Source organism: Nelusetta ayraudi, unplaced genomic scaffold (genome assembly GCF_046127955.1).
Source record: "Nelusetta ayraudi isolate G7.1 ecotype Tasmania unplaced genomic scaffold, CSIRO-AGI_Nayr_v1 ptg000200l, whole genome shotgun sequence".
Lineage (NCBI taxonomy): Eukaryota > Metazoa > Chordata > Actinopteri > Tetraodontiformes > Monacanthidae > Nelusetta > Nelusetta ayraudi.
Genome location: NW_027466249.1, coordinates 138414 through 152500, shown reverse-complemented (window position 1 = coordinate 152500; position 14087 = coordinate 138414).

Here is a 14087-nt window from a genome sequence, read left to right as displayed (position 1 = left end):
AGAGGGCAGCAGAGAGCAGCAGGGGGCAGCAGGGGGCAGCAGAGAGCAGCAGAGAGCAGCAGAGAGCAGCAGGGGGCAGCAGAGAGCAGCAGGGAGCAGCAGAGGGCAGCAGGGGGCAGCAGAGAGCAGCAGGGAGCAGCAGAGGGCAGCAGGGGGCAGCAGAGGGCAGCAGAGAGAAGCAGGGGGCAGCAGAGTGCAGCAGAGGGCAGCAGAGAGCAGCAGAGAGCAGCAGAGGGCAGCAGGGGGCAGCAGAGGGCAGCAGAGAGCAGCAGAGAGCAGCAGGGGGCAGCAGGGGGCAGCAGAGGGCAGCAGGGGGCAGCAAAGGGCAGCAGAGAGAAGCAGGGGGCAGCAGAGTGCAGCAGAGGGCAGCAGAGAGCAGCAGAGAGCAGCAGGGGGCAGCAGAGGGCAGCAGGGGGCAGCAAAGGGCAGCAGAGAGAAGCAGGGGGCAGCAGAGAGCAGCAGGGGGCAGCAGAGAGCAGCAGAGAGCAGCAGGGGGCAGCAGAGGGCAGCAGGGGGCAGCAAAGGGCAGCAGAGAGAAGCAGGGGGCAGCAGAGGGCAGCAGGGGGCAGCAGAGGGCAGCAGAGGGCAGCAGAGAGCAGCAGAGAGAAGCAGAGAGCAGCAGGGGGCAGCAGGGAGCAGCAGGGAGCAGCAGAGGGCAGCAGGGGGCAGCAGAGGGCAGCAGAGAGCAGCAGGGGGCAGCAGAGAGCAGCAGAGGGCAGCAGAGAGCAGCAGGGGGCAGCAGGGGGCAGCAGGGGGCAGCAGAGGGCAGCAGGGGGCAGCAGGGGGCAGCAGAGGGCAGCAGAGAGCAGCAGAGGGCAGCAGGGGGCAGCAGAGAGCAGCAGAGAGTAGCAGGGGGCAGTAGGGGGCAGCAGAGAGCAGCAGAGAGCAGCAGGGGGCAGCAGAGAGCAGCAGAGAGCAGCAGGGGGCAGCAGGGGGCAGCAGGGGGCAGCAGAGGGCAGCAGAGGGCAGCAGAGAGCAGCAGGGGGCAGCAGGGGGCAGCAGAGGGCAGCAGAGAGAAGCAGAGAGCAGCAGGGTTAGGGTTAGGGTTAAGATTAGGGTTAGGGTTCCTCAAGTACTAGAAGCCCCAAATTTGCTGTGGGCGCTTCTTGGGGGCTCCTGATGAAAGAGCAAGTGGCCCCATGTCTCTAGGACAAAGTTGAAATTTCACCCCATAGACTTGCATTGAAATAAGGCTGAAGCTAGGGTTAGGGTTAGGGTTAGGGTTAAGATTAGGGTTAGGGTTCCTCAAGTACTAGAAGCCCCAAATTTGCTGTGGGCGCTTCTTGGGGGCTCCTGATGAAAGAGCAAGTGGCCCCATGTCTCTAGGACAAAGTTGAAATTTCACCCCATAGACTTGCATTGAAATAAGGCTGAAGCTAGGGTTAGGGTTAGGGTTAGGGTTAAGATTAGGGTTAGGGTTCCTCAAGTACTAGAAGCCCCAAATTTGCTGTGGGCGCTTCTTGGGGGCTCCTGATGAAAGAGCAAGGGGCCCCATGTCTCTAGGACAAAGTTGAAATTTCACCCCATAGACTTAAATTGAAATAAGGCTGAAGCTAGGGTTAGGGTTAGGGTTAGGGTTCCTCAAGTACTAGAAGCCCCAAATTTGCTGTGGGCGCTTCTTGGGGGCTCCTGATGAAAGAGCAAGGGGCCCCATGTCTCTAGGACAAAGTTGAAATTTCACCCCATAGACTTGCATTGAAATAAGGCTGAAGCTTGGGTTAGGGTTAGGGTTAAGATTAGGGTTAGGGTTCCTCAAGTACTAGAAGCCCCAAATTTGCTGTGGGCGCTTCTTGGGGGCTCCTGATGAAAGAGCAAGTGGCCCCATGTCTCTAGGACAAAGTTGAAATTTCACCCCATAGACTTGCATTGAAATAAGGCTGAAGCTAGGGTTAGGGTTAGGGTTAGGGTTAAGATTAGGGTTAGGGTTCCTCAAGTACTAGAAGCCCCAAATTTGCTGTGGGCGCTTCTTGGGGGCTCCTGATGAAAGAGCAAGTAGCCCCATGTCTCTAGGACAAAGTTGAAATTTCACCCCATAGACTTGCATTGAAATAAGGCTGAAGCTAGGGTTAGGGTTAGGGTTAGGGTTAAGATTAGGGTTAGGGTTCCTCAAGTACTAGAAGCCCCAAATTTGCTGTGGGCGCTTCTTGGGGGCTCCTGATGAAAGAGCAAGTGGCCCCATGTCTCTAGGACAAAGTTGAAATTTCACCCCATAGACTTGCATTGAAATAAGGCTGAAGCTAGGGTTAGGGTTAGGGTTAGGGTTAAGATTAGGGTTAGGGTTCCTCAAGTACTAGAAGCCCCAAATTTGCTGTGGGCGCTTCTTGGGGGCTCCTGATGAAAGAGCAAGTGGCCCCATGTCTCTAGGACAAAGTTGAAATTTCACCCCATAGACTTGCATTGAAATAAGGCTGAAGCTAGGGTTAGGGTTAGGGTTAGGGTTAAGATTAGGGTTAGGGTTCCTCAAGTACTAGAAGCCCCAAATTTGCTGTGGGCGCTTCTTGGGGGCTCCTGATGAAAGAGCAAGGGGCCCCATGTCTCTAGGACAAAGTTGAAATTTCACCCCATAGACTTAAATTGAAATAAGGCTGAAGCTAGGGTTAGGGTTAGGGTTAGGGTTCCTCAAGTACTAGAAGCCCCAAATTTGCTGTGGGCGCTTCTTGTGGGCTCCTGATGAAAGAGCAAGTGGCCCCATGTCTCTAGGACAAAGTTGAAATTTCACCGCATAGACTTGCATTGAAATAAGGCTGAAGCTAGGGTTAGGGTTAGGGTTAGGGTTAAGATTAGGGTTAGGGTTCCTCAAGTACTAGAAGCCCCAAATTTGCTGTGGGCGCTTCTTGGGGGCTCCTGATGAAAGAGCAAGGGGCCCCATGTCTCTAGGACAAAGTTGAAATTTCACCCCATAGACTTAAATTGAAATAAGGCTGAAGCTAGGGTTAGGGTTAGGGTTAGGGTTCCTCAAGTACTAGAAGCCCCAAATTTGCTGTGGGCGCTTCTTGGGGGCTCCTGATGAAAGAGCAAGGGGCCCCATGTCTCTAGGACAAAGTTGAAATTTCACCCCATAGACTTGCATTGAAATAAGGCTGAAGCTTGGGTTAGGGTTAGGGTTAAGATTAGGGTTAGGGTTCCTCAAGTACTAGAAGCCCCAAATTTGCTGTGGGCGCTTCTTGGGGGCTCCTGATGAAAGAGCAAGGGGCCCCATGTCTCTAGGACAAAGTTGAAATTTCACCCCATAGACTTGCATTGAAATAAGGCTGAAGCTAGGGTTAGGGTTAGGGTTAGGGTTAAGATTAGGGTTAGGGTTCCTCAAGTACTAGAAGCCCCAAATTTGCTGTGGGCGCTTCTTGGGGGCTCCTGATGAAAGAGCAAGTGGCCCCATGTCTCTAGGACAAAGTTGAAATTTCACCCCATAGACTTGCATTGAAATAAGGCTGAAGCTAGGGTTAGGGTTAGGGTTAGGGTTAAGATTAGGGTTAGGGTTCCTCAAGTACTAGAAGCCCCAAATTTGCTGTGGGCGCTTCTTGGGGGCTCCTGATGAAAGAGCAAGTGGCCCCATGTCTCTAGGACAAAGTTGAAATTTCACCCCATAGACTTGCATTGAAATAAGGCTGAAGCTAGGGTTAGGGTTAGGGTTAGGGTTAAGATTAGGGTTAGGGTTCCTCAAGTACTAGAAGCCCCAAATTTGCTGTGGGCGCTTCTTGGGGGCTCCTGATGAAAGAGCAAGTGGCCCCATGTCTCTAGGACAAAGTTGAAATTTCACCGCATAGACTTGCATTGAAATAAGGCTGAAGCTAGGGTTAGGGTTAGTGTTAGGGTTAAGATTAGGGTTAGGGTTCCTCAAGTACTAGAAGCCCCAAATTTGCTGTGGGCGCTTCTTGGGGGCTCCTGATGAAAGAGCAAGGGGCCCCATGTCTCTAGGACAAAGTTGAAATTTCACCCCATAGACTTAAATTGAAATAAGGCTGAAGCTAGGGTTAGGGTTAGGGTTAGGGTTCCTCAAGTACTAGAAGCCCCAAATTTGCTGTGGGCGCTTCTTGGGGGCTCCTGATGAAAGAGCAAGTGGCCCCATGTCTCTAGGACAAAGTTGAAATTTCACCCCATAGACTTGCATTGAAATAAGGCTGAAGCTAGGGTTAGGGTTAGGGTTAGGGTTAAGATTAGGGTTAGGGTTCCTCAAGTACTAGAAGCCCCAAATTTGCTGTGGGCGCTTCTTGGGGGCTCCTGATGAAAGAGCAAGTGGCCCCATGTCTCTAGGACAAAGTTGAAATTTCACCCCATAGACTTGCATTGAAATAAGGCTGAAGCTAGGGTTAGGGTTAGGGTTAGGGTTAAGATTAGGGTTAGGGTTCCTCAAGTACTAGAAGCCCCAAATTTGCTGTGGGCGCTTCTTGGGGGCTCCTGATGAAAGAGCAAGTGGCCCCATGTCTCTAGGACAAAGTTGAAATTTCACCCCATAGACTTGCATTGAAATAAGGCTGAAGCTTGTCATGGTCTCCAAGCCAACGCCTCTCTAATGTTGATAGCCAACAATCTTTGCCTTTGATCTGCACAGCCTTTATTAACCATTCTCCCTTGTTCCCCCGTTGCCAGATTATCTTTTTTGCATCGCACCAGTAATCCAGCGCCTGTCTCCTTGTTGTACTCCTTCGTTCCCCGATTGACCACAGCCCGTCCCCGACCCTGTCTTCGCCTCGCCCTCGGACCGACTCCCCGGTAACGACCCTGCTCGCTTCGGACTACGTTCCTCGTCTGCCCCGTCTGGATCCTGTCATCGACCTCCGCCCGTCCCCGGCGCCGATCTCGCCTGCCTCTCTCATCGCCTGAACTGGTTCTCGACCCTGGACTGCCCGACCTCTACTCTTCAAATAAACCTCTTAAACTGCATCAGTGGTTGTCGTGCATTTGAGTCCACCAACATCTGAAAAGCTAGGGTTAGGGTTAGGGTTCCTCAAGTACTAGAAGCCCCAAATTTGCTGTGGGCGCTTCTTGGGGGCTCCTGATGAAAGAGCAAGTGGCCCCATGTCTCTAGGACAAAGTTGAAATTTCACCCCATAGACTTGCATTGAAATAAGGCTGAAGCTAGGGTTAGGGTTAGGGTTAGGGTTAAGATTAGGGTTAGGGTTCCTCAAGTACTAGAAGCCCCAAATTTGCTGTGGGCGCTTCTTGGGGGCTCCTGATGAAAGAGCAAGTGGCCCCATGTCTCTAGGACAAAGTTGAAATTTCACCCCATAGACTTGCATTGAAATAAGGCTGAAGCTAGGGTTAGGGTTAGGGTTAGGGTTAAGATTAGGGTTAGGGTTCCTCAAGTACTAGAAGCCCCAAATTTGCTGTGGGCGCTTCTTGGGGGCTCCTGATGAAAGAGCAAGTGGCCCCATGTCTCTAGGACAAAGTTGAAATTTCACCCCATAGACTTGCATTGAAATAAGGCTGAAGCTAGGGTTAGGGTTAGGGTTAGGGTTAAGATTAGGGTTAGGGTTCCTCAAGTACTAGAAGCCCCAAATTTGCTGTGGGCGCTTCTTGGGGGCTCCTGATGAAAGAGCAAGTGGCCCCATGTCTCTAGGACAAAGTTGAAATTTCACCCCATAGACTTGCATTGAAATAAGGCGGAAGCTAGGGTTAGGGTTAGGGTTAGGGTTCCTCAAGTACTAGAAGCCCCAAATTTGCTGTGGGCGCTTCTTGGGGGCTCCTGATGAAAGAGCAAGTGGCCCCATGTCTCTAGGACAAAGCTGAAATTTCACCCCATAGACTTGCATTGAAATAAGGCTGAAGCTAGGGTTAGGGTTAGGGTTAGGGTTAAGATTAGGGTTAGGGTTCCTCAAGTACTAGAAGCCCCAAATTTGCTGTGGGCGCTTCTTGGGGGCTCCTGATGAAAGAGCAAGTGGCCTCATGTCTCTAGGACAAAGTTGAAATTTCACCCCATAGACTTGCATTGAAATAAGGCTGAAGCTAGGGTTAGGGTTAGGGTTAGGGTTAAGATTAGGGTTAGGGTTCCTCAAGTACTAGAAGCCCCAAATTTGCTGTGGGCGCTTCTTGGGGGCTCCTGATGAAAGAGCAAGTGGCCCCATGTCTCTAGGACAAAGTTGAAATTTCACCCCATAGACTTGCATTGAAATAAGGCTGAAGCTAGGGTTAGGGTTAGGGTTAGGGTTAAGATTAGGGTTAGGGTTCCTCAAGTACTAGAAGCCCCAAATTTGCTGTGGGCGCTTCTTGGGGGCTCCTGATGAAAGAGCAAGTGGCCCCATGTCTCTAGGACAAAGTTGAAATTTCACCCCATAGACTTGCATTGAAATAAGGCTGAAGCTAGGGTTAGGGTTAGGGTTAGGGTTAAGATTAGGGTTAGGGTTCCTCAAGTACTAGAAGCCCCAAATTTGCTGTGGGCGCTTCTTGGGGGCTCCTGATGAAAGAGCAAGTGGCCCCATGTCTCTAGGACAAAGTTGAAATTTCACCCCATAGACTTGCATTGAAATAAGGCTGAAGCTAGGGTTAGGGTTAGGGTTAGGGTTAAGATTAGGGTTAGGGTTCCTCAAGTACTAGAAGCCCCAAATTTGCTGTGGGCGCTTCTTGGGGGCTCCTGATGAAAGAGCAAGTGGCCCCATGTCTCTAGGACAAAGTTGAAATTTCACCCCATAGACTTGCATTGAAATAAGGCTGAAGCTAGGGTTAGGGTTAGGGTTAGGGTTAAGATTAGGGTTAGGGTTCCTCAAGTACTAGAAGCCCCAAATTTGCTGTGGGCGCTTCTTGGGGGCTCCTGATGAAAGAGCAAGTGGCCCCATGTCTCTAGGACAAAGTTGAAATTTCACCCCATAGACTTGCATTGAAATAAGGCTGAAGCTAGGGTTAGGGTTAGGGTTAGGGTTAAGATTAGGGTTAGGGTTCCTCAAGTACTAGAAGCCCCAAATTTGCTGTGGGCGCTTCTTGGGGGCTCCTGATGAAAGAGCAAGTGGCCCCATGTCTCTAGGACAAAGTTGAAATTTCACCCCATAGACTTGCATTGAAATAAGGCTGAAGCTAGGGTTAGGGTTAGGGTTAGGGTTCCTCAAGTACTAGAAGCCCCAAATTTGCTGTGGGCGCTTCTTGGGGGCTCCTGATGAAAGAGCAAGGGGCCCCATGTCTCTAGGACAAAGTTGAAATTTCACCCCATAGACTTGCATTGAAATAAGGCTGAAGCTTGGGTTAGGGTTAGGGTTAAGATTAGGGTTAGGGTTCCTCAAGTACTAGAAGCCCCAAATTTGCTGTGGGCGCTTCTTGGGGGCTCCTGATGAAAGAGCAAGTGGCCCCATGTCTCTAGGACAAAGTTGAAATTTCACCCCATAGACTTGCATTGAAATAAGGCTGAAGCTAGGGTTAGGGTTAGGGTTAGGGTTAAGATTAGGGTTAGGGTTCCTCAAGTACTAGAAGCCCCAAATTTGCTGTGGGCGCTTCTTGGGGGCTCCTGATGAAAGAGCAAGTGGCCCCATGTCTCTAGGACAAAGTTGAAATTTCACCCCATAGACTTGCATTGAAATAAGGCTGAAGCTAGGGTTAGGGTTAGGGTTAGGGTTAAGATTAGGGTTAGGGTTCCTCAAGTACTAGAAGCCCCAAATTTGCTGTGGGCGCTTCTTGGGGGCTCCTGATGAAAGAGCAAGTGGCCCCATGTCTCTAGGACAAAGTTGAAATTTCACCCCATAGACTTGCATTGAAATAAGGCTGAAGCTAGGGTTAGGGTTAGGGTTAGGGTTAAGATTATGGTTAGGGTTCCTCAAGTACTAGAAGCCCCAAATTTGCTGTGGGCGCTTCTTGGGGGCTCCTGATGAAAGAGCAAGTGGCCCCATGTCTCTAGGACAAAGTTGAAATTTCACCCCATAGACTTGCATTGAAATAAGGCTGAAGCTAGGGTTAGGGTTAGGGTTAGGGTTAAGATTAGGGTTAGGGTTCCTCAAGTACTAGAAGCCCCAAATTTGCTGTGGGCGCTTCTTGGGGGCTCCTGATGAAAGAGCAAGTGGCCCCATGTCTCTAGGACAAAGTTGAAATTTCACCCCATAGACTTGCATTGAAATAAGGCTGAAGCTAGGGTTAGGGTTAGGGTTAGGGTTAAGATTAGGGTTAGGGTTCCTCAAGTACTAGAAGCCCCAAATTTGCTGTGGGCGCTTCTTGGGGGCTCCTGATGAAAGAGCAAGTGGCCCCATGTCTCTAGGACAAAGTTGAAATTTCACCCCATAGACTTGCATTGAAATAAGGCTGAAGCTAGGGTTAGGGTTAGGGTTAGGGTTAAGATTAGGGTTAGGGTTCCTCAAGTACTAGAAGCCCCAAATTTGCTGTGGGCGCTTCTTGGGGGCTCCTGATGAAAGAGCAAGTGGCCCCATGTCTCTAGGACAAAGTTGAAATTTCACCCCATAGACTTGCATTGAAATAAGGCTGAAGCTAGGGTTAGGGTTAGGGTTAGGGTTAAGATTAGGGTTAGGGTTCCTCAAGTACTAGAAGCCCCAAATTTGCTGTGGGCGCTTCTTGGGGGCTCCTGATGAAAGAGCAAGTGGCCCCATGTCTCTAGGACAAAGTTGAAATTTCACCCCATAGACTTGCATTGAAATAAGGCTGAAGCTAGGGTTAGGGTTAGGGTTAGGGTTAAGATTAGGGTTAGGGTTCCTCAAGTACTAGAAGCCCCAAATTTGCTGTGGGCGCTTCTTGGGGGCTCCTGATGAAAGAGCAAGGGGCCCCATGTCTCTAGGACAAAGTTGAAATTTCACCCCATAGACTTAAATTGAAATAAGGCTGAAGCTAGGGTTAGGGTTAGGGTTAGGGTTCCTCAAGTACTAGAAGCCCCAAATTTGCTGTGGGCGCTTCTTGGGGGCTCCTGATGAAAGAGCAAGGGGCCCCATGTCTCTAGGACAAAGTTGAAATTTCACCCCATAGACTTGCATTGAAATAAGGCTGAAGCTTGGGTTAGGGTTAGGGTTAAGATTAGGGTTAGGGTTCCTCAAGTACTAGAAGCCCCAAATTTGCTGTGGGCGCTTCTTGGGGGCTCCTGATGAAAGAGCAAGTGGCCCCATGTCTCTAGGACAAAGTTGAAATTTCACCCCATAGACTTGCATTGAAATAAGGCTGAAGCTAGGGTTAGGGTTAGGGTTAGGGTTAAGATTAGGGTTAGGGTTCCTCAAGTACTAGAAGCCCCAAATTTGCTGTGGGCGCTTCTTGGGGGCTCCTGATGAAAGAGCAAGTGGCCCCATGTCTCTAGGACAAAGTTGAAATTTCACCCCATAGACTTGCATTGAAATAAGGCTGAAGCTAGGGTTAGGGTTAGGGTTAGGGTTCCTCAAGTACTAGAAGCCCCAAATTTGCTGTGGGCGCTTCTTGGGGGCTCCTGATGAAAGAGCAAGGGGCCCCATGTCTCTAGGACAAAGTTGAAATTTCACCCCATAGACTTGCATTGAAATAAGGCTGAAGCTTGGGTTAGGGTTAGGGTTAAGATTAGGGTTAGGGTTCCTCAAGTACTAGAAGCCCCAAATTTGCTGTGGGCGCTTCTTGGGGGCTCCTGATGAAAGAGCAAGTGGCCCCATGTCTCTAGGACAAAGTTGAAATTTCACCCCATAGACTTGCATTGAAATAAGGCTGAAGCTAGGGTTAGGGTTAGGGTTAGGGTTAAGATTAGGGTTAGGGTTCCTCAAGTACTAGAAGCCCCAAATTTGCTGTGGGCGCTTCTTGGGGGCTCCTGATGAAAGAGCAAGTGGCCCCATGTCTCTAGGACAAAGTTGAAATTTCACCCCATAGACTTGCATTGAAATAAGGCTGAAGCTAGGGTTAGGGTTAGGGTTAGGGTTAAGATTAGGGTTAGGGTTCCTCAAGTACTAGAAGCCCCAAATTTGCTGTGGGCGCTTCTTGGGGGCTCCTGATGAAAGAGCAAGTGGCCCCATGTCTCTAGGACAAAGTTGAAATTTCACCCCATAGACTTGCATTGAAATAAGGCTGAAGCTAGGGTTAGGGTTAGGGTTAGGGTTAAGATTAGGGTTAGGGTTCCTCAAGTACTAGAAGCCCCAAATTTGCTGTGGGCGCTTCTTGGGGGCTCCTGATGAAAGAGCAAGTGGCCCCATGTCTCTAGGACAAAGTTGAAATTTCACCCCATAGACTTGCATTGAAATAAGGCTGAAGCTAGGGTTAGGGTTAGGGTTAGGGTTCCTCAAGTACTAGAAGCCCCAAATTTGCTGTGGGCGCTTCTTGGGGGCTCCTGATGAAAGAGCAAGGGGCCCCATGTCTCTAGGACAAAGTTGAAATTTCACCCCATAGACTTGCATTGAAATAAGGCTGAAGCTTGGGTTAGGGTTAGGGTTAAGATTAGGGTTAGGGTTCCTCAAGTACTAGAAGCCCCAAATTTGCTGTGGGCGCTTCTTGGGGGCTCCTGATGAAAGAGCAAGTGGCCCCATGTCTCTAGGACAAAGTTGAAATTTCACCCCATAGACTTGCATTGAAATAAGGCTGAAGCTAGGGTTAGGGTTAGGGTTAGGGTTAAGATTAGGGTTAGGGTTCCTCAAGTACTAGAAGCCCCAAATTTGCTGTGGGCGCTTCTTGGGGGCTCCTGATGAAAGAGCAAGTGGCCCCATGTCTCTAGGACAAAGTTGAAATTTCACCCCATAGACTTGCATTGAAATAAGGCTGAAGCTAGGGTTAGGGTTAGGGTTAGGGTTAAGATTAGGGTTAGGGTTCCTCAAGTACTAGAAGCCCCAAATTTGCTGTGGGCGCTTCTTGGGGGCTCCTGATGAAAGAGCAAGTGGCCCCATGTCTCTAGGACAAAGTTGAAATTTCACCCCATAGACTTGCATTGAAATAAGGCTGAAGCTAGGGTTAGGGTTAGGGTTAGGGTTAAGATTAGGGTTAGGGTTCCTCAAGTACTAGAAGCCCCAAATTTGCTGTGGGCGCTTCTTGGGGGCTCCTGATGAAAGAGCAAGTGGCCCCATGTCTCTAGGACAAAGTTGAAATTTCACCCCATAGACTTGCATTGAAATAAGGCTGAAGCTAGGGTTAGGGTTAGGGTTAGGGTTAAGATTAGGGTTAGGGTTCCTCAAGTACTAGAAGCCCCAAATTTGCTGTGGGCGCTTCTTGGGGGCTCCTGATGAAAGAGCAAGTGGCCCCATGTCTCTAGGACAAAGTTGAAATTTCACCCCATAGACTTGCATTGAAATAAGGCTGAAGCTAGGGTTAGGGTTAGGGTTAGGGTTAAGATTAGGGTTAGGGTTCCTCAAGTACTAGAAGCCCCAAATTTGCTGTGGGCGCTTCTTGGGGGCTCCTGATGAAAGAGCAAGTGGCCCCATGTCTCTAGGACAAAGTTGAAATTTCACCCCATAGACTTGCATTGAAATAAGGCTGAAGCTAGGGTTAGGGTTAGGGTTAGGGTTAAGATTAGGGTTAGGGTTCCTCAAGTACTAGAAGCCCCAAATTTGCTGTGGGCGCTTCTTGGGGGCTCCTGATGAAAGAGCAAGTGGCCCCATGTCTCTAGGACAAAGTTGAAATTTCACCCCATAGACTTGCATTGAAATAAGGCTGAAGCTAGGGTTAGGGTTAGGGTTAGGGTTAAGATTAGGGTTAGGGTTCCTCAAGTACTAGAAGCCCCAAATTTGCTGTGGGCGCTTCTTGGGGGCTCCTGATGAAAGAGCAAGTGGCCCCATGTCTCTAGGACAAAGTTGAAATTTCACCCCATAGACTTGCATTGAAATAAGGCTGAAGCTAGGGTTAGGGTTAGGGTTAGGGTTAAGATTAGGGTTAGGGTTCCTCAAGTACTAGAAGCCCCAAATTTGCTGTGGGCGCTTCTTGGGGGCTCCTGATGAAAGAGCAAGTGGCCCCATGTCTCTAGGACAAAGTTGAAATTTCACCCCATAGACTTGCATTGAAATAAGGCTGAAGCTAGGGTTAGGGTTAGGGTTAGGGTTAAGATTAGGGTTAGGGTTCCTCAAGTACTAGAAGCCCCAAATTTGCTGTGGGCGCTTCTTGGGGGCTCCTGATGAAAGAGCAAGTGGCCCCATGTCTCTAGGACAAAGTTGAAATTTCACCCCATAGACTTGCATTGAAATAAGGCTGAAGCTAGGGTTAGGGTTAGGGTTAGGGTTAAGATTAGGGTTAGGGTTCCTCAAGTACTAGAAGCCCCAAATTTGCTGTGGGCGCTTCTTGGGGGCTCCTGATGAAAGAGCAAGTGGCCCCATGTCTCTAGGACAAAGTTGAAATTTCACCCCATAGACTTGCATTGAAATAAGGCTGAAGCTAGGGTTAGGGTTAGGGTTAGGGTTAAGATTATGGTTAGGGTTCCTCAAGTACTAGAAGCCCCAAATTTGCTGTGGGCGCTTCTTGGGGGCTCCTGATGAAAGAGCAAGTGGCCCCATGTCTCTAGGACAAAGTTGAAATTTCACCCCATAGACTTGCATTGAAATAAGGCTGAAGCTAGGGTTAGGGTTAGGGTTAGGGTTAAGATTAGGGTTAGGGTTCCTCAAGTACTAGAAGCCCCAAATTTGCTGTGGGCGCTTCTTGGGGGCTCCTGATGAAAGAGCAAGTGGCCCCATGTCTCTAGGACAAAGTTGAAATTTCACCCCATAGACTTGCATTGAAATAAGGCTGAAGCTAGGGTTAGGGTTAGGGTTAGGGTTAAGATTAGGGTTAGGGTTCCTCAAGTACTAGAAGCCCCAAATTTGCTGTGGGCGCTTCTTGGGGGCTCCTGATGAAAGAGCAAGTGGCCCCATGTCTCTAGGACAAAGTTGAAATTTCACCCCATAGACTTGCATTGAAATAAGGCTGAAGCTAGGGTTAGGGTTAGGGTTAGGGTTAAGATTAGGGTTAGGGTTCCTCAAGTACTAGAAGCCCCAAATTTGCTGTGGGCGCTTCTTGGGGGCTCCTGATGAAAGAGCAAGTGGCCCCATGTCTCTAGGACAAAGTTGAAATTTCACCCCATAGACTTGCATTGAAATAAGGCTGAAGCTAGGGTTAGGGTTAGGGTTAGGGTTAAGATTAGGGTTAGGGTTCCTCAAGTACTAGAAGCCCCAAATTTGCTGTGGGCGCTTCTTGGGGGCTCCTGATGAAAGAGCAAGTGGCCCCATGTCTCTAGGACAAAGTTGAAATTTCACCCCATAGACTTGCATTGAAATAAGGCTGAAGCTAGGGTTAGGGTTAGGGTTAGGGTTAAGATTAGGGTTAGGGTTCCTCAAGTACTAGAAGCCCCAAATTTGCTGTGGGCGCTTCTTGGGGGCTCCTGATGAAAGAGCAAGGGGCCCCATGTCTCTAGGACAAAGTTGAAATTTCACCCCATAGACTTAAATTGAAATAAGGCTGAAGCTAGGGTTAGGGTTAGGGTTAGGGTTCCTCAAGTACTAGAAGCCCCAAATTTGCTGTGGGCGCTTCTTGGGGGCTCCTGATGAAAGAGCAAGGGGCCCCATGTCTCTAGGACAAAGTTGAAATTTCACCCCATAGACTTGCATTGAAATAAGGCTGAAGCTTGGGTTAGGGTTAGGGTTAAGATTAGGGTTAGGGTTCCTCAAGTACTAGAAGCCCCAAATTTGCTGTGGGCGCTTCTTGGGGGCTCCTGATGAAAGAGCAAGTGGCCCCATGTCTCTAGGACAAAGTTGAAATTTCACCCCATAGACTTGCATTGAAATAAGGCTGAAGCTAGGGTTAGGGTTAGGGTTAGGGTTAAGATTAGGGTTAGGGTTCCTCAAGTACTAGAAGCCCCAAATTTGCTGTGGGCGCTTCTTGGGGGCTCCTGATGAAAGAGCAAGTGGCCCCATGTCTCTAGGACAAAGTTGAAATTTCACCCCATAGACTTGCATTGAAATAAGGCTGAAGCTAGGGTTAGGGTTAGGGTTAGGGTTCCTCAAGTACTAGAAGCCCCAAATTTGCTGTGGGCGCTTCTTGGGGGCTCCTGATGAAAGAGCAAGGGGCCCCATGTCTCTAGGACAAAGTTGAAATTTCACCCCATAGACTTGCATTGAAATAAGGCTGAAGCTTGGGTTAGGGTTAGGGTTAAGATTAGGGTTAGGGTTCCTCAAGTACTAGAAGCCCCAAATTTGCTGTGGGCGCTTCTTGGGGGCTCCTGATGAAAGAGCAAGTGGCCCCATGTCTCTAGGACAAAGTTGAAATTTCAC